Source organism: Vulpes vulpes, chromosome 7, assembly GCF_048418805.1.
Source record: "Vulpes vulpes isolate BD-2025 chromosome 7, VulVul3, whole genome shotgun sequence".
In the NCBI taxonomy this organism is placed as follows: domain Eukaryota; kingdom Metazoa; phylum Chordata; class Mammalia; order Carnivora; family Canidae; genus Vulpes; species Vulpes vulpes.
Genome location: NC_132786.1, coordinates 123,912,290 through 123,937,384, shown reverse-complemented (window position 1 = coordinate 123,937,384; position 25,095 = coordinate 123,912,290). Strand labels below are relative to the sequence as shown.

General features: G+C 46.5%; 1 protein-coding gene across 1 annotated transcript in view; it reads right to left on the bottom strand.

The window, feature by feature from the left end:
• KCND2 (potassium voltage-gated channel subfamily D member 2) overlaps positions 1-25,095 on the bottom strand; it is a 474,833-nt gene that overhangs the window by 21,170 nt on the left and 428,568 nt on the right. The window lies entirely within an intron of this gene.

The window sequence follows — 25,095 nt, the reverse complement described above, 5'->3', positions numbered from 1 at the left end:
GGCAGAAGGTCCTGGAAAAGTCTAAAACTCACATACGTACGAGCTGCTTTTCCAGAAAGCGATTTGATTTTAATGTCTACCCGTCAGGATCCAGAAAGTGTTTCCCAAAGGGGGGAAAATAAATAAAACCCAACTATATTTGTGCTGGCCAGAATAGAGGAGCCCTGGGTCCGTGCAACTCAAATAAACCTTGTGGGATATAAATATGTAAAATAAAACAAATAAGAAAGAGGAATGAATCCAGAATACTTCCCTGCCCCCGTCTCTCTCAGAGATTTTTAAAAATTATTATTTATCTGCTCCTTTTGGTATGGGAGGCCCGCTGCATCACACGGCGGCCGGCCTGCGCTCTTGGAGTTATGAGTGAAAACTGAGGGTGAGACTGTGCGGCTGGGACCCAGAGCTCAGGGGGGCTGAGAGGGCAGGTGCCGGCAGGGTGGGGGGCAGCAGCTGCTCAGAAAGCCGCCCCTAAAAGAAACCTCAGGGGGCTGTGAGCCAGCGGGTGAAGCAGGCTGTCCTGGGAGGGCCGGGCCGCTGGGCATCAGCGCTGCCCCTTTCTGCATGTGGACAGCGGGCAGGTGGGCGTCTGAGGGCAGTGCACCTGATGCTTGTTGCTCAGAGGGCGGAGACCGGGAAAAGCGGAATTTCTTGTTCCTTTGGTAACAAAAGGGCACAAAGGAAGGAGATGAGCCAACTTGCAGAAGGGCAGAAGTTGGCAGTTCTAGAAGGTTCCTAAGGGATGTGTGGAGAGGGGGCCGGACCCAGGGCTGCAGGGGGCCGGGGGCGGGGGTAGGGGGGTAGGGGGGCAGAGACTGCCACCGGGTGCCCAGGATGCTCCGTGGGTGCCTCAGGGGGACCCCGGGGGCACGCCTCCACCTGCACCCACTGCCTCTTGGGGTCCCCCTTCCCCCTGCCCCTCTGCTCCGTGGGGTCCCCCTCCCCTGCTCCTTGGGGTCCCCGCCCGCTGTTCTGTGGGGTCCCCCGCCCCCTGCCCCCTGCTCCTTGGGGTCCCCGCCCCCTCCTCCCTGCTCCATGGGGTACCCTGCCCCCTGCCCCTTGGGGTCCCCCCCCGCCCCCTCTTCCCTGCTCCGTGGGGTCCCCCCGCCCCCGCCCCCCTGTTCCTTGGGGTCCCCCTGCCCCCTGCCCCTTGGGGTCCCCCCGCCCCCTCCCCCTGCCCCTTGGTGTCCCCGCCCCCTCCCCCTGCTCCTTGGGGTCTCCCTGCCCCCTCCCCCCTGTTCCTTGAGGTCCCCCCTGCCCCCTCCTCCCTGCCCCTTGGGGTCTCCCTCCCCCTGCCCCGTGGGGTCTCCCGCCCCCTCCCCCTGCCCCGTGGGGTCCCCCTCCCCCTGCCCCTTGGGGTCTCCCTGCCCCCTCCCCCCTGTTCCTTGAGGTCCCCCCTGCCCCCTCCCCCTGCCCCGTGGGGTCCCCCTCCCCCTGCCCCGTGGGGTCCCCGCCCCCTTGCACCCCTCCCCGCCCCCTTGCACCCTGGGGGTTCGCAGCAGGAGGCGGCGCCCGGCGTGGCGGGTGTGGCCGGGGCAGGGGTGCGCGGCCGAGGCCCACCGACCCGCTGTCTACACCGCGCGGACTGAGCCTCCCGGGCTGCGGGCTGCTCCGGGTCGTGCTGCTTTTATTCCCAATGGAAGACGCGCCGCATCTCTCCGGCCTCCCGGTCCTTAAACTGACGCTGAGCCCGGGGCACATATTCAGGTCTCTCTTTCTCTTCGGGATGTCGCAGGATGTCCCCAGTCTTTAAAAAGCGGTTCCCAGGGGCCCCCTTGGGCCCAGGCCCTGACCCCGGATCCCGGGATCGAGTCCCGTGTCGGGGCCCCCAGGGGGCCTGCTCCTCCCTCTGCCTGGGCCTCTCCTGAATAAATACATAAAATCTTCCTAAAAAGCCCCCAAAACCCCAAAATCCATTTCCCCAAAGGATTGACCTGGAAACATTATATAGATGTGGCTTTGCTTTCAGAAATATTTTTTTTCTATATTTAAAGAAAATTTGTTAAAAGATTGTAAGGACTTGTACCATCTACTAGGATCAATACTGAATTCCTGAAAGATAGGAGGAAGCAGGAGGAAGGACAGCAAGACAGAGCATCCCTCTCCAGAAGCCTGGATAGAAGCAGGCCCACCTGGACGGTGCTGCGGGCAGGAAGCCCCCCCCCCCCCCCCTCACCTTTCTCACTTTGGCCCATGTTCACCTGCGGAATCAGTCCCGTTTCTTTCCGCAGTTCTTTTTCCCCACCCTGGACATCTGCCAAACCTTCCGTTTATTGCCTCTTTCCCTCCTCCCATCAGTTAAAAAGGTACGACGTGGAGGTATCATTCACATAAAAAAATATTAATCCTACATTTGCACATACTGCCCAAAACACTTGGCTAAAATGACATCTTTCGCCACATGTTAAAGGTCATATTGAACGGAAGATCAATTCCCCAGAGGAAATTCAACGATTGGTTCTTGAAGATTTTGATCTCAAATGTCAACCAAAAGCTTCTGCAAAGTACTTGAATAGTGGCATGGCCCCAGTGACAGAAAACTGGCTAAATCTGGTTAATTCAGACAAACAAGTAGAATGCTTATATCATCCATCCACCTCTCCATCTTAGTTTATCGAGTAATAGGAAAATAGTTTAGAAAGTATGTGTGATTCTTAGACATAATACAATGTAAACCAAGTTTTATTAATATCCACTCAACGCTCCCCCTTTTCCCCAGAAACCAAAATGCCTAAAGTGCAGTGGTCTTCAGGTCTCACACGGAGAAATATTTCCTGGAATTTTCTTATGCAGTGTTCAAACACAATACTGTTAGCTTCCTAGTCCTATTCATATCATTTCTATTTTTTTCTTCTTTTTTATTTGAAGAGTATAAATGTAGCCTCGTTTTATAAAGGAGAGATGTTATATAAGCAAACCTCCCCAGCTAAGGGATGACTTTTCATCTGTGAAACTATTTCCCATGGATACTCAGAAACAAAACAAAGCCATGTATTTTATAAACACTCCTGGAAGGTGGAAAAGATCTTCGTACGGCAGGAAGGAAAGGCTGATTTAAATATAAACGGAGCCTACTGTAGCTCAGGCTCTCGCTCTCCCTTTTTTCCTCTTCACAGCGAAAACGTCTTAAATTGCTACGTATAAGGGATCGAGTGAAGGGATCCCATGCAGCTGCGTGGAACTCCAGGAGCATCCTGTCCATTGCACAGGGCAGGTGCTGGTTCAATAAGCCCGGCACATTGGGTTAAAACACACACACACACACACACACACACACACACACACACACACACCCCAAAACCCTGCGCCTTCACATGGTACATTAATCTGTATTTGGGAACAGAAGTATTTGAAAAACAGGTAAGTAAATGGCTATGATGTGTCTGCACGCGTCTCCCCCCAGGTTCTTACCCTGAAATCCTAATGCTTAATAGGAGGTGGAGGCTTTGGGAGGCGATTCGGTCAGGAGAGCAGAGCCCTCAGGAACGGGACTGGTGCTCTTATAAAAGGAGATGATCCTACAGGAGATCCTACAGGCCCTTCCCCAGGTGGGTTCACGGCCCGCAGGGCAGCGTATGGCCCCGGGAAGAGACCCTCCCCGAACCTGTTGGTAACGTGACCCTGAATGTCTCAGCCTCCAGGACGGTGAGAAATACATTTTTTAAATATATATTAACTACTGAGGCTGTGGTAGCTTGTTATAGCGTATCCTGGACTGAGTATCCTTAAAAAAATTAAATGAAAGTGGAATGTGCAAGAATAACCTGGTAAAAGCTATTACCTGATGCACGTGTGTGTGTGTGTGTGTGTGTGTATTTTAATCACTGATTTTGTGCTTGAATTTTCTCCTAGACACACCTACTGGCCAGAGAGGTCTGCAAAATCCTTTCTTCTGACCCGAAGGCTGGGTCACCCCTCAGCCCATGAGTCTACCCCGTAGGGTCTCAGGAGCTAGTCATTCATGGATTTTCTGCTATCGGTTTGGCGTTCTGGAAGGATCACAGCTTGATGGCTGATTGTTATAGTAGCTGCAACGCTAACAAACAGCAAATGACTTTTTCTTTTTTTAAGTGCTGCTCTGAAACACCTGCTCGTGGCTCACACCTTGTTTGCCAGAGGGGCCCTCGGATTACTTCAACAGTAGGAAGATTTCTCTTTGACATTTAAAATCAATGTTTGCCTAAAAAACGGCTTTGATTTTCCTTCTGCCTCTCTGGCCTGTAGGATTAATCCTACACGATCCTAGCTGTGTGGAAAGCTTGAGAATTTTTTTTTGGGATTATCTCACATGTATAGTTATTTAAAGTATTCTGTGTTCTCTCTTGTTTTGTTAAGTCTAAGCCAAACTGTTAGCTACTCTTCTTTTAAAAGTGTATGCTTCCTTTTTCCTTTTTCTACTCTTCTCAACTTTAATGATTTTAGCATCTGCTAGAAGAAAGGAGCGGCCAGAGGATGTCCCACCTGAGTTGGAGGATCTTAACCAGGAATCGACGGGTTCTTAAGGAATTCATGGATAAAATTCAAGTGGGTCAGAGAATCCCATGACAGCGCGTCTTCCTAGGCATTTTCCTAAACGTTTTCTGAGCTTTTATTAAATTATAAAAAGGTTTCGGTTCAACTAATGTCAAACGCTTTGGCTTGCGTAGGTATAAGGGTTATGTCAATCAACGTCACCTGTTGTTGATAGAGATGTTTGAACACACGCAGCACAACGCAGACGCTGTAAACATCACCATCATTTTACAACTGCAGAAATCCCAAATACCCACTAGGGGGCATAAAAACCTAAATGAAACTTTGGAAACCAACCAGGATCTTTTTTGGGTTTTGTAAGCTGAGAGAAAAGTATTTCCAGTAAGTCGCCTGTACCAACTCCTTATCTTTGCCCACACACATCCAATATTTAGGATATATTTTGGGCATCTTATTTCTCTGGAAATAGTCGAACAGGACAAAACCTCACCCATTTCATAGATTATCTATTTTCATGGTGTTTCCAGAAAGGATGCAAAATAATTCTGACAGCATTTTCTATTTCTTTTCAGAGAGATTAGGTACATTTGTGAAACAGGAGATATCACTAAAGCATAGTTTTGAACAAGAAGCCCTTTAGCCAAGACCCTTCGTGTGAAAATTAAGGGAAATGAACGGACGGGGTTTGCATCTAGAGAAGTGGAAAACTGAGGAAAGGGCCAAAATGCTTTTAGCACATCGGCTCCCATTAGAACGCCAACCTCTCAACGTTAGAGTTGAGTCTGGCTTCCTTACTGTCTGCCTCCAGCTTGTGCCTTTTTCTTAAACAAATTCTTTTCTGACTCATGTTTCTTCTCTTGTTTTTTTTTTTTTTTGTTGTTGTTGTTGTTTTGTGCCTATTATATGATCTGATGAGGTTTTACAGGTTATAAATGCAACATACGACTAGGAGACTAGGACCTAATATCCTAATAAAGTGCTTTTTTTTTTCTAAGTGAGTCTCATCAGTGAAAGGCTTTATACTCTCCTTTAAAAAGAGTGTTTTCTTATTTTCAAAGTATGCTAATCAGGGCCTACATTTGCGACATTTACTTCCTCTTCATTTCCACTAAAGTTTTAAAAATATAGGAACAATTGGTTATTGTGAGGAGCAGCATTATAAAAACCCTGGGAGCTGACTGTCCCAGCTGTAGGAGCACCGGAAGTGCTTTCTCCCGCTTTGGGTTTTTGAGTCTTTGCTGCCTGGAGCGATCCTTTCACCCTTACATAGCTTAGCGTCTGCTCCTGTCATCCTCCCGCATAAAAGCCTTCGTTGTTGCTCTATCACCTGCAGGAAAGAGCTCCAGCTCCTTAGCATGACACACGGCTCTTCAGGCCTTGGCCATCTCCTCCTCCCCTGCTCACCCAGCACACCCCACCCCGTGTTCCAATGAGAACAAACCACCTCCAGTTGCTGCAGTGTGTTATGTCCTCCCATTCCTCCCTGCCTTTGTATAGACTGTCCTTTCTAGAATATCCCTCTCGGCATACATCCTCTGGGTGGCCTCCTAAGGTACATTGATAGAGCTCAAGGATCGGTTCTTATTTGAAGAACTTCTTGACCCGCTTTATCTTTGTCCAATCAGAGTCCTGTCTTCCCTCCCCGCTGCCTCCAATGCTGCTTTTGCAACTAATGAAGGAAAATTAGTTTTTTTTTCAAGGTCTGTGTTCTCTCTCTAAATGAGGAGGTCCATGAGGTCAAGGATCATGTCATCGTTATGAGCCCTAGTCTAGCACAGACCTTGCCCAGAGCTGAGCAAACAGTGGAGACCCAGTAAATGTTTACTGCTTTAATAAATCCTCCAGGGAGAGGTCTGATGGTAAACCATACGTACGGGAGGGAGTGAAGGGGAATACGCTTCCGCTGCTCTTGCCCTCCTCACAGATTTCCTTTCTTTCTCTAGACCTGGCACCATCTCTTTTCCTCAGTGTGTCTAAATTCCTCCTTGGATACTTAGAGGATATGCCCAGAATAACCTAGTTCTACACTGTCAATTAATCTCACCTTTTACACCCAGAGAAATCATTTTTATTTAACTTAACATGATTTTAAATGAACAGAGAAGGCGAGAGAACTGACAATTTTCCAATTCCTACTTCTTTTCCATCATCACATGCTTGACCAACACGTACCCTGCTACAATTTCAAAATACAAATCCTCCCAAATTTGACAGATTTCACAATCCTCAAATGCCCAGCGATGTGAATGAACAGGACTTATGGTTCCCTCAATCTCACATATCACCCTGGGAAATAGCCGGGTCTTCCCATATCTCTCTAATCTCAAAGATGCTGCTAATCTTAGATAATGAACACTATCAATTCTCTGAGAATTCCACTGTTTGGTGTCCATTTTTCTTAACTTGATCCTTTGCAGTTATGCCCCGGGAGTATATTGGAGGAGGTCTGCTTGTCTTCCCTCAGATGAAAGTTAATCCATCAGGCACCTCAACGTGCTGGTGAATGGCTGGTCATTTCGGCTTGGAGCCCATGGCACCAGCTTCCAGAGGATGCCCGTCGTGGCTTTGCATCTCAGGGGGTTTCATCTTCGACCCTACCAGAGCTGCTCCCACACTGAGGCCTCTCTTACCCACCACGGTCACTTCCTCCCTTCCTGTCCTTTGAAAGGTTACTTGTGGGAGGAAGCTCCCTGTGCTGTGTGAGTCCAAGTCACTGCTGCTGCCCTGCAGGTGGTCATCCAGGGAGCCAGGGTGACCCAGGGCCATTTCCACAGTTCTGTTCATAAGTCTGTTTTCTTATAACCAGCCACCTATGGTGCTTGCTGATACCATCAACATTATTAATCACCTACAATCCATCCTATGACTACTAAGCGCCTTTGCCATGGGAAGAAGGAGGAGAAGGTCCCCAGAGTCATGCCTGCAGTGCCGGTCTTATGGAGGAAGTCAGTTAGGCAGCAGAAGAGCATGAAGTGGAGATGTTTATCCTGAAAGTTTTCATTTCTTTCCACCTGAGTTTACACAGCCTCAAACCTATTAGCACATTATAGGCCTCATGACACCTTTAAGGTGTCTTTAAGTATTTACCTATTTTATTTCAGACTGTACTTTTTAAATTACTTATAGATTACCTAGTAATGGCCTAACACATCTCTTGTTTCTAATTCTGCCCAGGAAGGCCTGATAGTTTTGCCACCTCTTGCCTAGTGGAGCTTTACAGAAGAGAATGAGGAAGATTCTGCTGCCCTGGAGGGAAGATCTGCCCTCTATGAGGGCAGGGAATTAGGCTCTGTTTTGACAGTAGCAGTGTCTGGCCGAGACCTAAATGCAGGTTGTGTCCGTCCTGTAGAGCTGTGCGCTGGGAGATCCAGGGTCAAGGCACTGTGGGGTTAGTGTCTACTGAGAACCCTCTTCCTAGTTCATAGGGGGCTGTCCTTTCGCTATGTTCTCACACGGTGCAGGGGCAAGGGAGCTCTCTGGGCATTAATCCCACTCGTGAGGGCTCCACCTCATGACCTGATCACCGCCCCACCCCCAAGGCTCCATTTCTTAAGATCACTACACTGTTAGGATTCAACATATGAATCTGGGGGGACCCAAACATTCAGTCGATAGCATGATCTAATCGAAACCCCATGAATGTCCTGGTGCCCGTCACTCAGCTGACCACCCTGGGCACGATCTAGGCTCCTGTTATCTATCTTGTGGCGAGGTGAGGATCGGGTCTGTAGCTCACCATCCAAGGCCATTCCTCACAAGTCATACAGCCAGGTGGTGGTAGGCCCGCCTTGCTCCTTCTTCACCTGTGCATGGCTCCGCCTCCTCACTCACTCGGGACTTCTTCCCTGCTAAAAATCCCAAAATTCCTCGGGCGTAAATAATTTAATATGACTACGCTTCGTGTAGAGAGTCACAGCTGTTTAAATACAAAGGGAAAGCAGAACAGAGAAGCCGTGATTTAACCTCCCGAAGACAGCCAGGTACTTCTACTATAATTCAAGTCTTCAGTTTAACCTAGAAACTGTCTATATCCTTAAACAAACTGTTTTTGATGAGAATTCAATGGCCTGTATTTACATTAGAGATGCTTTTGGAGAACAATTCTATTCTGTTCAATGTGAGACAAGGTTATTCCCGAAAATTAAATGAAGATATCGCATGCATTTCGTGTTTAGATTTTTTTGCCTCTTCTTCTTAGGCAATTAAAGCATTGATTGAATGGCCATTATTTCTATTAATTATGTAAGTTAGGGTGTATCCCAAATAAGCATAAATGAAGAGGGTCTTGAATAAATTCATATCTCTACCTCGAGAGTTCTAAGTGGTCAGATTCCTATATGAAAATGCTCCTGCGTTTGTTTGCATTCTGATTGTATCTAGGTAAAAAAATGGTAATAATAAGATAAAATAAGTAAAAATGAAACAAAAAAGTACACCTGCCTAAACATAAATGGACTAAAGAGAACCTTCTATAAAGCGACTCATTTTCCAGGTGCCTGACTGTAACTCTTTTAACTCTTTTTTTTTTTTTTTTCTGACTGTAACTCTGTAACTCTTGATCTTGGGGTTGTAAGTTTGAGCCCCACGTCGGGTGTGAGATCACTTAAAAATAAAGCCTTAAAACACATTAGTTTCCTGATGTTTCAATTTTAAGGAAAAAAAAAAAGGAAACAAAGGAGGCGCAAATAAGCTGAAATTGGACGCTGAAGGTGAACCATTCCAGAACACATACCACCTTCCAGCACATAAAAGGCCTAATTTCTTACATCTCCTTGTATGTTCCTATCGACACTTCATTTTTCTGGAAATGAGGTTAGAGCATGGACATGATAGCTTACCTCTAAGGTCACTGAGGTCATGGGACTGTGTGTACCCAGGGTCTGGGCGTGGAGCCACTGCAAGGGTTCCCGGCAGCAGGGCCATGCGAGGAGGCCGAGGGGCTGGGGTGGCTGAGAAGCGGTGGCCACCGCCGGAGCTGTGGCAGGAGAAGGCCCAGGACCTCCCCCTCCAGGCTGGGGGGCGACGGAGGACACAGCCCTGGGAGCCCACGGCGGACGCCTGCCTTGGGGAAGCCCGGGAGGGGTCGGCTGCTGCCTCAGAAGAGGCCAAGAAGGCCCAATAGCCAGGCCCTCGGCCTGCCCGTGCCCCACACCGGCCACTGCTCCTGCTGTCCCAGTGGGTCGGGGCGCCCAGAGGTGATGCAGAGGGCACCCAGGGCTCCCGGGCCGGCCTGCCCACCTGGTGCAGCTCAGCCCCGGGGCCTTCTCCTCCAAGGGCTGGCACTGGGCTCCAGCACCCCCCACCCCCCAGAGCGGAGAACCACATGTGGCCAGAATCTGAGTCCCCGGGTGCCTGGGCCTCCAGGGTGGGTGGCTGCCTTGGGCCCAGGACCTGACCCCGGGTCGTGGCATCGGGTCCCGCACGGAGCTCAGCTCCCTCTCCTATCTCTCTGTCTCTGTCCCTCTCATGAATAAATAAATAACCTCTTTAAAAAAAAATAAATTAAACACAAGGAGGGACCTCGTGGCTCCACTGTGGATGCCATTCACAGGTGTGGCTGGGATTCTCTTCTTTTTTCTTTTTTTTTTTTAAAAGATTTTATTTATTTATTCATGAGAGACACAGGAGAGAGGCAGAGACCCAGGCAGAGGGAGAAGCAGGCTCCATGCAGGGAGCCCGATGCGGGACTCGATCCCGGGACCCGGGGTCACAGCCTGGGCCCAAGGTAGCCGCTCAACCACCCAGATGTTGAGCCACCCAGACGTCCCTGGGATTCTCTTCGAAAACGTGTTTCACAACTTGATGTTTCTCCCACTAATGGGAGCGTGTGACCCGGGGATGTTGGCGGCTGTGGGGTGAAGCCTCAAGGCTTAACGTTGAAACAGCAGAAGAAACATCCTGAGACATTCCTCAGAACATTGGCTGGTTTTATAAATACACATACGATTGCCTGCTGGAATGAAAGCCCCGAAAGTGGTGAACTTCCACACAGAAAAATAGAAAAGGAGCCTAAGGCTTAAAGCAAGTATATTCCTCTGAAATATATCTTCCTTCCTTCTTTGCTCCTTCCCTTCTTTCTTTCCTCAAAATTGCATCTGGTTCCAATAAGGAGTGAGGTACTTCCACACTGATAAGAGATCTAATACTTGGTTCTTTCCCCCCCCGAAAAGGTCTCCCAGTGAAGGGAGGTCGGTAGAGTAATAAATAATTGAATTCTCAGGATCTCAGGTTTCTATATATTTATGGCTTTTTTCCTCCTCTCTCCCAGGTGCCCAAGGTTATTGCTTGCGTTGTGCTCTCTATGATCCCACTTCTACTAGAAATAATTAATTATCTCGTTTACGGGGCTGGGATCCGCAGGAAGGAGGAGCGCACCTACAGGCCTACTCTCTTCCACCCTGAGCGAATCTCCTCTCCTCGGGCCCAATTCTAGCCGGACTGTTTTTTAAAAGAGAGGTGAACAAAGTCATCGGGTTGCCTCTGTTGTTCCTGATAAGCTCAGTTAGAGCACTTTCTTTTTTTGGGTGAAGGGCAAGATGGGAATCCTTTAGGCTTGGTCGCAGGACCTAGGGCTTCTGGGACAACTACGCCGCTTTGTTGTTACAACGCAAAAATAGCCCCGGATAATCCATAAATGAGCAAGGGGGATTACAATCCAGTAAACATTTCAGTGTGCATAAATAAATAAAAAACTGTGGACACTGAAATTTGAATTTCATATGGTGTTATGTGTCAAGAAACATTCTTCTGGGGTTTTTTTTTTTTCCTGACCATTTGCACACGGGAATGGTCTCCTGCGATCTCCAGCTGTGTTAGAGCAGGAGACGGGCTGTCTTTGACCTGGGGCTCCCAGGTTCCCCACCTCCGACTAGGGGGCTCATTCTGGGGATAATCAACCCCCCTGGGAAAGCCTGAGAGCTGCCCTCCTGCGGGAGCCTTTGAGGCCTTCCGGCAAAGCCTCGCTCAGGACCGTTGCTCAGTGCTAGGTGTTCACTGCAGGAGCCGCACATCCTGGGGGAGAGGGCGGGCTGGGGAGCCTCTGCCCCCACCCACCACCCACCACCCACCTCCACCAGGGCCCTCCTGCCGTAACTGGGCCTGCAGAGGGAGCACATGGTAGGGGAGCCGGGAGGGCGCGGGTCACCCAGGCCGGGCCCCTAGCCGTGTGACTTTGGTTCGGGGCGGAGGGGAGGGATGGGTTATGTGCCCAGCACGGTGGCCCTCCTCTCGGGGCCACTGCCTGCAGGAAGGGACAGGGACGCAGCAGGGGACAGTGGGAGCACTGGCTCCGGGACGGCAGTGCTCGTGGGGCCCTGCGGGCTGAGCGCACGTGGACAACGGCTCCACCAGGAGGCAAGACATGAAGGGACCCCAGGAGGCTACAAGGGACGTGGCCACAGCAAGAAGAAGGAGGCCTTCGGGCCCCCTGTGGCGGCGCCTGGTCACCTCGGGGTGGGGAGGCTCCCGGCTGCGACGGCCCCCAAGCCACTGCCTGATGACCCTCTCCTGCTCGGGAAGATTGAAGTGCCCCGATTAGAGACCAACCCTGCCTGAGAGTCCTCGCCCCTGCCCTCCAGAGCCCTAACCCCTCAGGCCTCTGAACTCTGCAGTCTCTCTTTGGGATTGAATTCCTATATCGGATTGTTTTCTCGAAGGCAGGTTTTAATGGGGAGAGGTCGGCGAGGTCACGTCCAGAGCAGGCCAAAGGGCCCAGGAATGCAGCCCGCAGCCCTGAGACGCAAACTTGGACGGTTCAAAAAGTTTTACTCGGGCGAGGTTGTGCCTAGAAAAAGCTTTCTTCGTGAACTGACTTTGAAAAGGGCCTTGGCTTGTGGAGCAGGGGGGGCCGGAGCCAGCGGTGCGCCTTAGGGACGCTCTATTGATCGCCGCAGACAAAGCACTAAACGGGACTTGACTGCTACACGGCGGGGGATTAATTCTCCTTTCCACATCAGCCTGCAGTGGCCACGTCAATGTGCATTTATGAAGCCGCCCTCTGTGTAAGGCGGGAGCCCAGGAGCTAATAAACAAATTAGTGTAGGGGAGTCAAAGGGGAATGTGGCCAGCAGGTTTTCTTTTCCATATATTAAAACTCTATTAAATGACACCGGAAGACAAACAAGGTTTTATATAATTTCCTAACTTTACTCATAGTTTTTTTGATTTACCGCCTATGCCTAGCCTGATGCTAATTATTTTTGTATGGTGCTGATTATTTTATATTTTAGAATCAATAAGCTGTAAAAAAAAAAAATTTTTTTGGCCGTTGTGGGGCTTTCTTGTTGAAAGACCCCAAAAGATTCTAGATTTGAAATGAGTGAATCGTTTCCGATTATGAGCTCTTGCTGTCCTAGAAACATGCGAATTTTGAGTGGAATTTTGCTCAGACTTACCACAGTAAGAAAGTAGGAGAGTTCTCTTAGCTTATTTGTCTGAATTATTTGTCTCTTAGCTGATTATTTGTCTGAATTATTTGTCTCTTAGCTGATCATTTGTCTGAATGATCTCAAACACATTGCACTTTTGAGAAAAGTAGTTTTTTTTTTCTTTTTTTTTTTTTTTACCAGACTGGTTAGGCATGGAGGTATGGATACCAGTTTAACTCCCTCATTATTGATTAACAACAAAAGTCCAATGAACCCACAAGTGGTTTCTAGGAAAGACAGCAAGTAGAGAACTTAGATGGAAAGTTACCTGTTGGATTTAATATAAAGTGAGAGAATATTCTGGCTCCTCTGAAGAGTTGTCACTGTACACCTAGTGAAATAGGGTGCCATTGATTAAAGAGGAAGTGGGACCGTGGTGATACGTGTTCATTTCAAGCCCAGTGATCTTTCTCATGATGTATGATGTGCTGTCTTAATATCTCACTTTTCCTACTCAAAACCAAAAGTGATCTTGCACTAATTATAATTCTAGGTTACTAACATAGTAAGTGACTTCGAGGATAATTTAGAAGAGTTTGTGTTAGTTGTTTTCACACCTGTGTATATATAGAACATCCACCCTTCACGTCTTCTGAGAGCAGGAACATCTCACTCTCAGAGAGTAATGGGTTCAGATAAGAAAAGCAGCCAGCAGTTAAGGGTTATTAACTGGAAGCAAAGAAAGCAGCATGGAAATATTTTCCATGCTTTCATGAATTAGATATGTCAAGTCCAAGTAGTTTTATTTTATTTGTTTTTTTAAAGATTTATTTATTTATTTATGATAGACACACAGAAAGAGAGAGAGAGAGAGAGAGAGAGAGAGAGAGAGGCAGAGACACAGGCAGAGGGAGAAGCAGGCTCCATGCAGGGAGCCCAACACGGGACTCGATTCCGAGTCTCCAGGATCGCACCCTGGGCCAAAGGCAGATGCCAAACTGCTGAGCCACCCAGGGATCCCCCAAGTCCAAGTAGTTTTAAAGGAGCAAAATCACCCTTGAACAATTTCTTACCTTAGCCTTTATGCAACTATCATTTTTCTTTTTTTTCCCCAAGACCCATCTTAGAACATCTCTAAAACAAAATAAAACAAAACAACTCTTGGGGGACATCAGAGACAATCTTATTTTAAGCAGAGAGATCTGAGTCACCCACAGCAACTGCCTCTACCAGGCAAGATCCTTTTTAATCAGTCAAGTTTGATCAGCAATATCAGTGCTCTCTCTCTCTCTCTCTCTAATGCCTCAGAGGATGAACACCAAGGAAAGCCAGAGAAATGCGTGGAGCTATACTGGGGATACTTGGTCTGCACTATTTTGAGGCTCTTTGCTCTTGATTCACAACCATCAATTGCTGGTATTCCAACAAGTCTTTAATTATCTCAAGGGCTATTGACTATTTCCAAAAAAGTTTTTTTTTGTCATCTAATTTATATTTAACTCACCTGAAAAGTATGTATGTGGAATTCTCCCCTCTAATTAAAAATGGGTGCATTGTTATAAAATCAAAACATGAAAAGAAGGACGTCTCAACTCCCAAAGGCTAGGGATGACTACTGTAATGAGATTTTCCATTTTTACGCTCTATTTCATTATGCCATATTGCCCCCCATGGGAAGGTAAATGCCATAAATATTAAATGTGAGCAAACAGGATGATACAGAAACAACAGACAAAATGGATCTGAACATTGCTAAATTCTTATGATACCAAATTAATATACGATTCTGGGAACAAGAGTTCAAAGATCAGAAATAACAACTGGTAAACGACATCTGTGTGATCAGTTGTATCTACTGATAATTATTCGCCAGCACAGTGTTGGCTTATCCCGTGCTGTAGCACAAACAAACCTAGGAACACTTCTTATATGTTAATTACATTGTGTTCTAGCACCAACACATGTTTTTACTTACATAATCAGATAAAAACAGTAATTTGTTTTCTTTGTCAGAACTTCCTTATCATCTAAAGAAAGCTTTATCTGATCAACTTAAATAGCAAATTAAAATTCTCAATGATTGGACATGTTAGTACCATTGTCAATGGAAGCATGTAAGAAGGAAATGACGCGGGTTTTCCTTCTCATTTCTGTTGTTGCTGTTCTATGAAGAAAACAAGTGAGCTTGCTTAGGGAAACTGAAGGACGGTAGGGCGCAGAATTACACATCAAATGTTTGATTTTCTTGTTTTAGTTGCATATTATGATCCTACCTATTAGCATTTGAGATTCAATAATAATTGATGTGCTCAAGAGAACTCTATGAAAGAAGTACTATCCCCTAGATATGAGCACAAACCTCTTTTTACTCTATGCCTGTCCTGGAATAAGCTATTGCACAGAGGAAAATGCTGGCCGTCAAGCCACTATTATCACTACTATGTTGGAATTTGCTTCTGCTGCTCCAGAAACACTAAACCAAACCAAACCAAACCAAACCGAGAATAGGATGTCACCACAGTCCAGACCTTCGGAGGTCCTCCTCACCCTCACATCTAGAACAGTGCAGCTCACAAAATCAATAGCACGACAGCAAAACCTCCCAATGACAGCGAGGTCTGAAAGTCCCAGTTGGCACATTAGTGCGTTTTAGGAAAAAACTGATGCAACTACATTTCGGATTAGCAAGAGATGACAGCATCATTTGTATGAGGGTTTTACATGGAGGCACTTGTCACTATTCATGTCCATCTTTGATGGCATATTTGCCCAGATTTATGACCTGCTAAAAAGAAAAAAAAGCTACCGTTACTGATTATCAGACGCTGTAGTATGCCCCTCGTTGCGGTTTGCCAGTTGATAACATTTTATCTGAAGCAACATGACTGTGAGTCATTTCATTTTAATTCTGACGAGACACGAAGTCAGAGCGAGTTCAGTCTCCTACCAGCCTTGGACGTTGAGGAAATAATCTAACCCAAAACCGTTTGCTTATCTCTAGAGTGGGGATGAGCATCTGCACTCTTTCTAACTCCCAGTTTGTGCGGGAGGTTATGACTCCCGTCTTATCCGGGGGACACCTTGCCTTTGAGATGACGTGGTGTCTGGAGTCCCCATAGACTCTCCAGGAGCTTCCTTTACTCAGGGCCGAACATCCGTGACGCTGGGCCTTTCTCGTCTTCCTTGGCTAAAGTCATAAGCACATTTCTTAGACATTATGGCGAGAATCTTATATGGAAAAGACATTGATAATAAGGTCATAGCCCCGCCATGAGGTAGGTACTGTTACTCTCTTTTACAAATAAGAGAAAGGAGGCTTCGTGGGATGGGGTGTCTACGAGGCCAATCACGGGAGAGGGGAGAGGGACGAGGGGGGCCTGGCCTCACCTGGCCTCACCTTCTTCAAAGGGCTCACGTGTAGGCAAAAGATTTACCAACCACAGGGTGCAGACGGATGCCCTGCGTGCTTCTTAATGGCAGAGCCGAACTCGGAGCCCAGGCCTTCCGGGCCTTGCAGATGAAATCAAAAGTCTTGGGATCCCTGGGTGGTGCAGCGGTTTGGCGCCTGCCTTTGGCCCAGGGCGCGATCCTGGAGACCCGGGATCGAATCCCATGTCGGGCTCCCGGTGCATGGAGCCTGCTTCTCCCTCTGCCTATGTCTCTGCCTCTCTCTCTCTGTGACTATCATAAAAAAAAAAAAAAAAAAAAAAAAAAAAAATCAAAAGTCTTTCCAGAAGCAAACTGGGATCAATCCTGAATCTGTTCAGGAAATTTAGGCTCAGCTATCGCCTCAGGGACCTGTAGCTGGTTTTTGAGCTCTCGATTTAAGATTACTATTTCTTTTAGTTTCCTTCTGTTTTAAAATCAAATTAAATTTATTTTTTTTTAGATGGAAATGCTTTCCGCTTTTCATTACAGACTTCTGTTTGCTCTCCTTATCCGATACTATTTTATTCATTGATATTCTTCCTAGTTTAAAAAGCTAAGTTAAAAAAAATACATTTCAGAAATCCAAAATTGAAAAGAAAACCATAAAACTGAAGTTTTTTTAAAAAAAATACAGAGGCTCCACAGATACAAGTACAAACTAGACCTACCAGATCGAAAAGATACAGCTTTCTTATCTCGGTCCTTTTAGGGTTCATGTTGACAAAGAGGAGAGCAGGAAGCATCAGCTGAACCTGTTCACATCAACTCTTTATCTTTTCAACTGGGAGGAGGCACCTGAGACATCAACTATCCCTCAGAGCATAAATACTCCACCTTCTTCATTTTCCTTAACTGTACTTTAGGGTCTCTGTTACACGGTAAGGTTCCTTTACTGTCCACTTGTATATTTTGATTTGTTCATTTACTGAGTTACCTGGTTACAACCTGGTATTTAAGTAGAATAAATAATGATCCTCACCATAAACACAGACTCTGGGTGAGCCCTCATATTAAGATGAACCAAAAATAAAAGACAAACTCACACCTACAAACCTGTACCAAACTGCTTTTGCCGAGAAACCAAAACCTCGAGGACTAGACCTAGAATATTCTCTGAGCTAACACTGAACAGAGTTTGTACAAAACACAAGAACCACTGAAAGCATTTTACTTATTCCTAAAGAAATACAAAGAATTCCTATCAAATCCGCGGTGACAAGAATGGCCATTTCCTTAATAGGATCTAACTGGGTTCCCTTTCCTGGCATGACCCTCTCCACCTCCTCTCTGGCCTGAGTTGTTTTTGTAAGAGAACATGACTTCTTTCAGTGTGGGCACTTGGTTTTTATTTTATTTTTTATTTATTTTATTATTATTTTTTTTTACTTGGTCCTTTTTTTTTAACAGAGAGAGAGTGAGCACAGGTGCAAGTGTGTGTGGGGTGGGGTGGGGGGAGGGACAGATGGAGAGGGAGGGGGAAAGTCCTAAGCAGGCTCCACACACACCTGTTTTGGGGCCCGGGGTGGGGCTCCATCTCCTGACCCTGAGACCATGACCTGAGCCGAAATCAGAGTCAGACACTTAAGCAACGGAGCCACCCTGGAGCCCCCATTTGGTACTTTATAAATTAAGTTTGACAAAGGATATCTTCATAGCCATCGGACATGGAACTGTTTTATGCATCCAGTGAAGTGAATGCGAGTCATTCAAATATAATGTTGAATTCACTGCTTTGCATAAACTAAACCTTCAGTTGTATTGAGTAAATTATAAATGTTACGGGCAGGATGTGGAACATAAACTTAGAGACCTAGAGGTACCCATGCACCTTAATGATGAAATCGGTGTCTTTGACTCTTTGATCAATATTTTTGACGATAGGCTACGACATCTCTCAGACAATTGAGAACTCTGTCATTTTATTCAATCATTTGAAAAAATCACATATATGTCAAGGTATATAAGATCTAATATATAATCTACATTTTATATTTTTGTATGAATACGTATGTATGTTTTTTTATATGGAGACCAAGGAAAAAGTCTAGGACAGACGTTTCTAACTGAAATACACAATTTGAAGAGAACAGAAATAAACAATTTGATTTTTGACAAAGTTGCAAAGGCAATTTCAATAGAAGATTAAGTCATTTCAATAAATGGCACTAAATGAATTTGTCATCCGTGTGTAAAACAAAACAAAACAGAGGATGAACCCCAAACCATGCTTCACACCTTGTACAGAAATTAACTCAGGATGGATCTTAGACCTAAATGCATAACCTAAAGTGATAAAAACAAAACAAAACAAAACAAAAAACTTTTGGAACAGAGGCAGGCAAACATTTTCTATAAAGGGCCCAATAGTAAATATTTTCTTTTTTTAAAAAGATTTTATTTATTAAAAAAAAAAGATTTTATTTATTTATCTGAGAGAGGAAGACAGCAAGAGAGAGCACGCGCAGGGAGGACAGGGCGAAGCAGGCCTCAGGCTGAGCACAGCCCCTGAGCTGGGGCTCGATCCATTGTGACTGGAGCCAAAGGCAGGCGGCGTAGTTTAAGGAAACTCGCTGTGTGTTTATATCTTTGGATACACAGTGGCAGGAAAGTCAAAAAATACGTCTGTAAAGGTGAGAAACAGTGTAGACAGACCCAAAGGGCACGGCCTAGGGCGTGAGCACAGCCGGGGCGACCTGGGCGCGCACAGCCGGGTCGTCGCTGTGTCCCGGCTGCAGTGGCCCTGGAGTGGCCTGGGAGCATGCAGGGCGCCCTCTGCAAGCCCCGGAACGCGGCCGGGGGCGGGGGGGTACCCAGCCCTTGGGGAGCTCGATGGTCTCATCAGGTCAACAGATCGGAAAGCCTCAGTTTGCCCATCTTGTTGACACCGTCCCAGCTTGGAGGCAAGTAAGGAAACGCAGCTTTGTTAGGGTCGCGGGAGCGGGCGCCCTCAGGCCCGGGGCGGGCCGGGCCGGGCACCTGCAGAGCAACGCCAGGGCAGCCCAGGCCCAGCCCAGCGCCAGCAAGGCCGGCCCCGCTGGTCACCGGCCCTCCTCAAAGAGGAAGCGGGCGCAAGGCCCTCCTGGCTAAAATATTTGCCGTTCCATTATTGTATAATTTAACTTTTATTCAATTTTAATAATGAAGCAGAGGAGAAAATATTGCTGCACTAAATTACCTGCTCCCTGCTCAGATTTGAATATTTAATAGCTCAGTCAACGGCAAAGCAATTATAAATGTCTGCAAATAAAAATAACTCCTTATTCCTGGTGTGCAAACATGTGTATCTGCCTCCTTTACTGGTTACGACCGAAGTCTGCGAGGAGACTTGGGAGCTACCTGTCATCCTCCGTCGCCCTCACGGTGTCCTGGAACTTGAGGTGTCTGTGCCTTACTAGGACGGGGTCATCCCTGCGAGCGTGGGGCCTGCAGGTGCAGAGGAGGAAGGCGGGAGGCAGGACGGGCCCACCCGGGCCCCTGCTGGGTGCCATGCTCTGCCCCCGAAGGCTCCAGAACTCTTTGACTTTGTTTTGCAAGTGAAATCCCGTGGGACCACGGTGCACGCGTGGGAGCCCAGGAGGTGCACAGCGACAGCCCTTTGCTGCTGTCCTGTGTGGTCCCGGAGCACAGAATCCGGGGGGCTGCCCCACGCGTGAGGGCTCTGCACACACGGCCAATGTTCCTATTTGCATTTATTTATTTGTTATTTTTTGATACATTTATTTTTATAGGTGTTTAATTTGCCAACATACAGAATAACACCCAGTGCTCACCCCGTCAAGTGCCCCCCTCAGTGCCCGTCACCCAGTCACCCCCACCCCCTGCCCTCCTCCCCTTCCACCACCCCTAGTTCGTTTCCCAGTTAGGAGTCTCTCATGTCCTATTTGCATTTAAAGCTGGGATGGCTCCCTGTAAAGGAAACAGTGAAATGGATGGTGATTATTTAAAGTTTTCGGGATCCGTGGGTGGCTCGGCAGTTTAGCACTTGCCTTTGGTCCAGGGCGTGACCCCGGCGTCCCAGGATCGAGTTCCGCGTTGGGCTCCCTGCATGGAGCCTGCTTGTCCCTCTGCCTGTGTCTCTGCCTCTCTCTCTCTCTCTCTCTCTCAGTCTGTGCCTCTCATGAATAAATAAATAAAATATTAAAAAAAAAGTTTTCTTTGCTTAGAACCACATTCAGTGGCAAATAAAAGCATACGGCAAGCGAAAGGGAACCGTGCAAGAAAGGACACAGCTTTCTGGCCTGGTTCCGTGAATGGCAACGTCCCCCAGCCACAGCAGCCACCTCCCCGACAGAAATGGCACAGGTGACTGATAGGAGACTAAACCGCAAGCGGGCAGAGAAAACTTTATTTCTGTTCAGTGACGGGCTCCAGCCCTTCTGTCCTGAGTCCCATGGAACCATCTAGAGCCTCGTAACCCCACTGCTTCACACCTTGCAGATGTACCGTGACTCGAGTGGCTCTCTGCCTGCAGCAACCAAAAGGTTCTCAAAAGTCACCCTTCCCAACCAATTTGCATTTTCCCAAATGATTCTGGAAAAATAAGAGCTACGATGAACTGAGTGCCAGCCGGATCCCTGGACACCTGGCCCACCTCTGGCCTTCGCATCGGCCTTCCTCCAGGGAGGGGACGGCCTCGTAAGCGGGTGGCCCGTGTGGCCTGGCGCTCAGCTCCGGCGGACTCCAAGGGCACGTGGGGCCCGACCCGACCCTGCCCGCGGTGTCTAAGCCCCAGGCTTCCCTTCCGGGGAGCGACTTCCACACGTGGTTTTGAACACGTGCCGGATGATGTTAGAAGCCGAACAGGTAACCGAACCCAGCCCCTCGCTCTTACACTGGGGTCGCTGCGGACGAGCCCGACCCACCCGAAAGCAGGAGCCTCGTGGGTCCCTCCATTACGGGTCACCCATCCTGACAATGTGTGCGACTCCCAGACACTGTCTAATACTGTTTCTGCTTGAATTTATTTGCCTCTAGTAAATTCACGTCTAATAGTTCACTTTTTTTTAAATTTCAAAAAAGAACGCTAACAGGCAATATTAAAGGAAAATGAAATATTAATTCCTTTAAACAGGGGTTCAAATTTAATTCCGCATGGTTATTCATATTAAAAGATTTGCTCTATGCGTCATCTAGTTTATTTAAAAACTATAAAAGTGACAGTCAATAGCACCCGCTGTATCAATACTCCACAATGTGGTCCATTATATACACAATGAAATTTAGATAAATTAACTAACTTATGCAGGGCTGCCCAAATGGTAAAAGGCAAAATCGGATTTAACCCAGATCTTGGTTGACTACAAATAGCAAATATTTTATCAATTTTGTTAAAGTTTAACATATATAAGATTAAAAACACGGGCATCTAGACTTTGCTTACATTATGACCTTATTGTGTCTCTTTTCCTACTGTCTGTGAAATGATTATGGCTTGCCACTGAAATCAACGACCTAGTCAAGAGTTTTTAAATATTCCTTCAACAGAAACCTTGATGCATCAATATTCAGGGCTGTGAATTTTCTCACTGAGCAGGAATAGCCTTTGAAAAAAAAGATACATTATAAGAAAAACAACTTATCTGACCAGAGCTTGAAGATTTAAGAATCACTTCTGTATTTTAAACTGAAGTTCAAGGATTTAGAAGATTTACTTAAGCCCCTAGAAAAAGCAAATATCTTGGGAATTCTTTCATCCTGCATAATGCATCATCCAAAAATAAATCAGAATTTATTACTAAATTCTGATATTTTAGAAATGTCTCTCTCTAAAATTTGCTTCTTGGCTACGGCATGGTTGATTACACTGATATTGATTTTTGTTTTTCTTGAATAAACAGATAGAGGTTATGAAAGGTAATATTCTCTATCTAGACATTTTCACTCAGGATTCTATTAGAAGGAACGCAGATAGGACTGGATAGTGTTTGGCCAGTAGCCATTAGTTTTGTGAGAGGAAACGAATCTAAATTTAGCATAGTGCCTGGCATATAGTAAGAGCTCAATAAGTGCTGGCTATTGCTATTTTTATTGTTGCTATAGAAAGATGCCAGGGAAACCATCAGAGACGTGGGTGACTTCCTAAAACTCTGAACATGGCACAGAGACATGTTGTCCAGTGTTTCACGAGACACCCGCGTGTGCTAGGCCAGTGGTGAAAGAAAGGGCTTTGCGTGGCTGCAGGATGGGACCTGGTTCACACCTGGCTTCGTGCCAGCCATGTCGGAGCCCTTGTCGATGACTGTGGAAGTTTGATCCGACCCGCTGGTGTGACATTGCGGACACCACAGTGCCACCTGCGAGGCGTCAGCAATTTTCGTCCACAAAGTGCCACATGCCTCTAATAAATACCCAATTCCTCACTCTGGGACGCGCTTTCTTGTCTCCTCTTCTTGAGCATAGGGCCCCCATTTAGGTTCTAGTGTGACAACTGTTCTACTGAATGTTACAGCAGATGAGTGGGCTCATGTCATTTTCCACATGTAGGTATCTAAAAGGAGAGACTGGCAGCCAAACACCCTGTCAACAGCGACATTGCTCCCAATTATTTTAACTACGAAGGGTGAAAAAAATCAGGTCAGTATCCAGGTAATTATTCTCTTCTAAGACTCGCAGCCTTTGAAAGGCAGTCTGCCAAGGTCTTGAATATCACCATCTGGAGGGTGGTGGCTAAATGCTGACTCCTGTCATGAGAAGTAAGAACGGAAGAGAACTGACCTTGGATGATTCCTGAAGGAAGTTGCTAATGAAGGGCAGGAGCAGCTAGGATTTTGCTGTTAATTTAATAGGCAGTTGGTTGCAGCAATGGTTGTATCCAACTCATGTGAAAATTGGCATGAGTGAAAATTTGACTCACGTTCAGATACTTTCTGTCTTTTGACAGCAGCCATTTAAGAGTTTCCAATAATGTCAGTTAAGCCCCCCATATCCCTGGACAAACTAGGACATCTAGATTACGTATTCCACATTTGAGGTTAAGTTTTCTGTTCTTTTCATGGGCATAGTGGAATTGGGTAAACAGAGCCAAGACAACGAACAATCACAGAGTGAACTAATGTAACTTCCTAGGCAACTGATTTAGGAAGATGAACACAAACACTCCTTTATTTATTTATCCATAAAAGATTTTAATTATTTATTTATTTTAGAGAGAGAGAGAGAGAGAGAGTGCACAAGTAGGTGGGAGGAGTAGGCTCCCCGCTGAGCAGAGAGCCTGATGTGGGGTTTGATCCCAGAACCGTGGGATCATGACCTGTGCTGAAGCCAGATGCTTAACAGACTGAGCCACCCCAGGCGACCCATGACCACTCCTTTAGAACATGACCAATAAGCAGGGGGGAGCAGCAGAGGGAGAGGGAGAAGCAGGCTCCCCACTGAGCAGGGAGCCCAACGTGGGGCTCCATCCCAGGACCCCGAGACCATGACCTGAGCCAAAGGCAGATGCTTAACAGACTGAGCCGCCCAGGTGCCCCACCAACACTCCTTTAGAACACGATCAATAAGCCATCCTAATTTCCATCCTAAATTCAGCTAGTGCCTATTTCACTTATTTATTCATTCCCTACTAGGCAGAAAAGGGAGTTTGGGAAACTTGACATCTTTACGTTGAGTGGAACCATGTGGCAGAAATTGCTACCCTGTCTCAGAAATTGCTATACAGCCGATGTAGCTAACTTATATTTCCCTTAGGACAGAACTAGAACCCTGAGTTTTGGTTATGTGTTGTAGCCATCCACCTAGGTATTAACTCAGCTAGGTAGTAGCACCATGGGACTAAGCTCTGGCCAGTGAAACGTACCCAGAAATGTTGGCAAGAACATGAGAACTTTCCGTAAGAAGGAAAGTGAGCCCCTTTATTTTTTCCCCTTTCTACCATCCATTGCCTGGAACATAAATGTAGTAGGTGGAGGGAATCCTGTCCGCCCTCCTTCATCATGAGGAGAAGGGCCACATTCTAAGGATGCGCGAGCAGTGATCTGGAAGGAGTCTAGGTCCCTCAAGACCTTACGAGATCTCTGCATCAGCCTGTACTTCCTATCTTTATTCTTCTTTTACGCAAGGATTAAATAGACTTCTACCATATTTAAATTATATGATAAACTAATCATAAGAGATCATACTGGACTTTGTGGAAGTTTCTAACATTGAACTTATTAGCTGTTGTCTTCTCGTTCATGATTCAGCAGAAACCCGCGTACTTTTGCATTCGGTAAATATTTAATGAGCCCATGAATCGTAACCATCCTCAGGCAGTTTTGTGCTACGTCTACATAACTGAGAAAGTTCATTTAAAAATTTGTTGGCAAAAAAAAAAATAAATCAATTAATTAAAAAAAAAATTTGTTGGCTTCAGAGGTGCCTGGGTGGCTCAGTCAGTTAAACATCCAAGCCTTGATTTCGGCTCAGGTCATGATCTCAGGGTGGTGACATTGAGCCCTGCGTCAGGCCCACGCTCAATGTGGAGTCTGCTTGTCCCTCTTGTTCCCCCTCTGTCCCTCTCCCTGCTCTCATCCTCTCTGTCTCTCACTCTCTCTCCCTCAAATAAATCAATAAAATCTTAAAAAAAGAATTTTATTGGCTTCATTGAGGGCTTTGCCAAACTGATTAAAATTGTTGTCTTAACTTCTAAAACATAAATTTTTCTATTTTAAAGTGCTCAAAAGTTTGTGTGTTAACAGGCGCCATAATGTGTTAATTATGATTTATGCCATGGTTGTAAGGTCATATCTAAATGGAATAGTGACCCAAAACGAAGAAAAAAGTAAGAGAAGCCTATTTATCATGCCATAGTCTCATTTGATGGCCACAAATAAAAACGTGGCTTTGTAAGTTG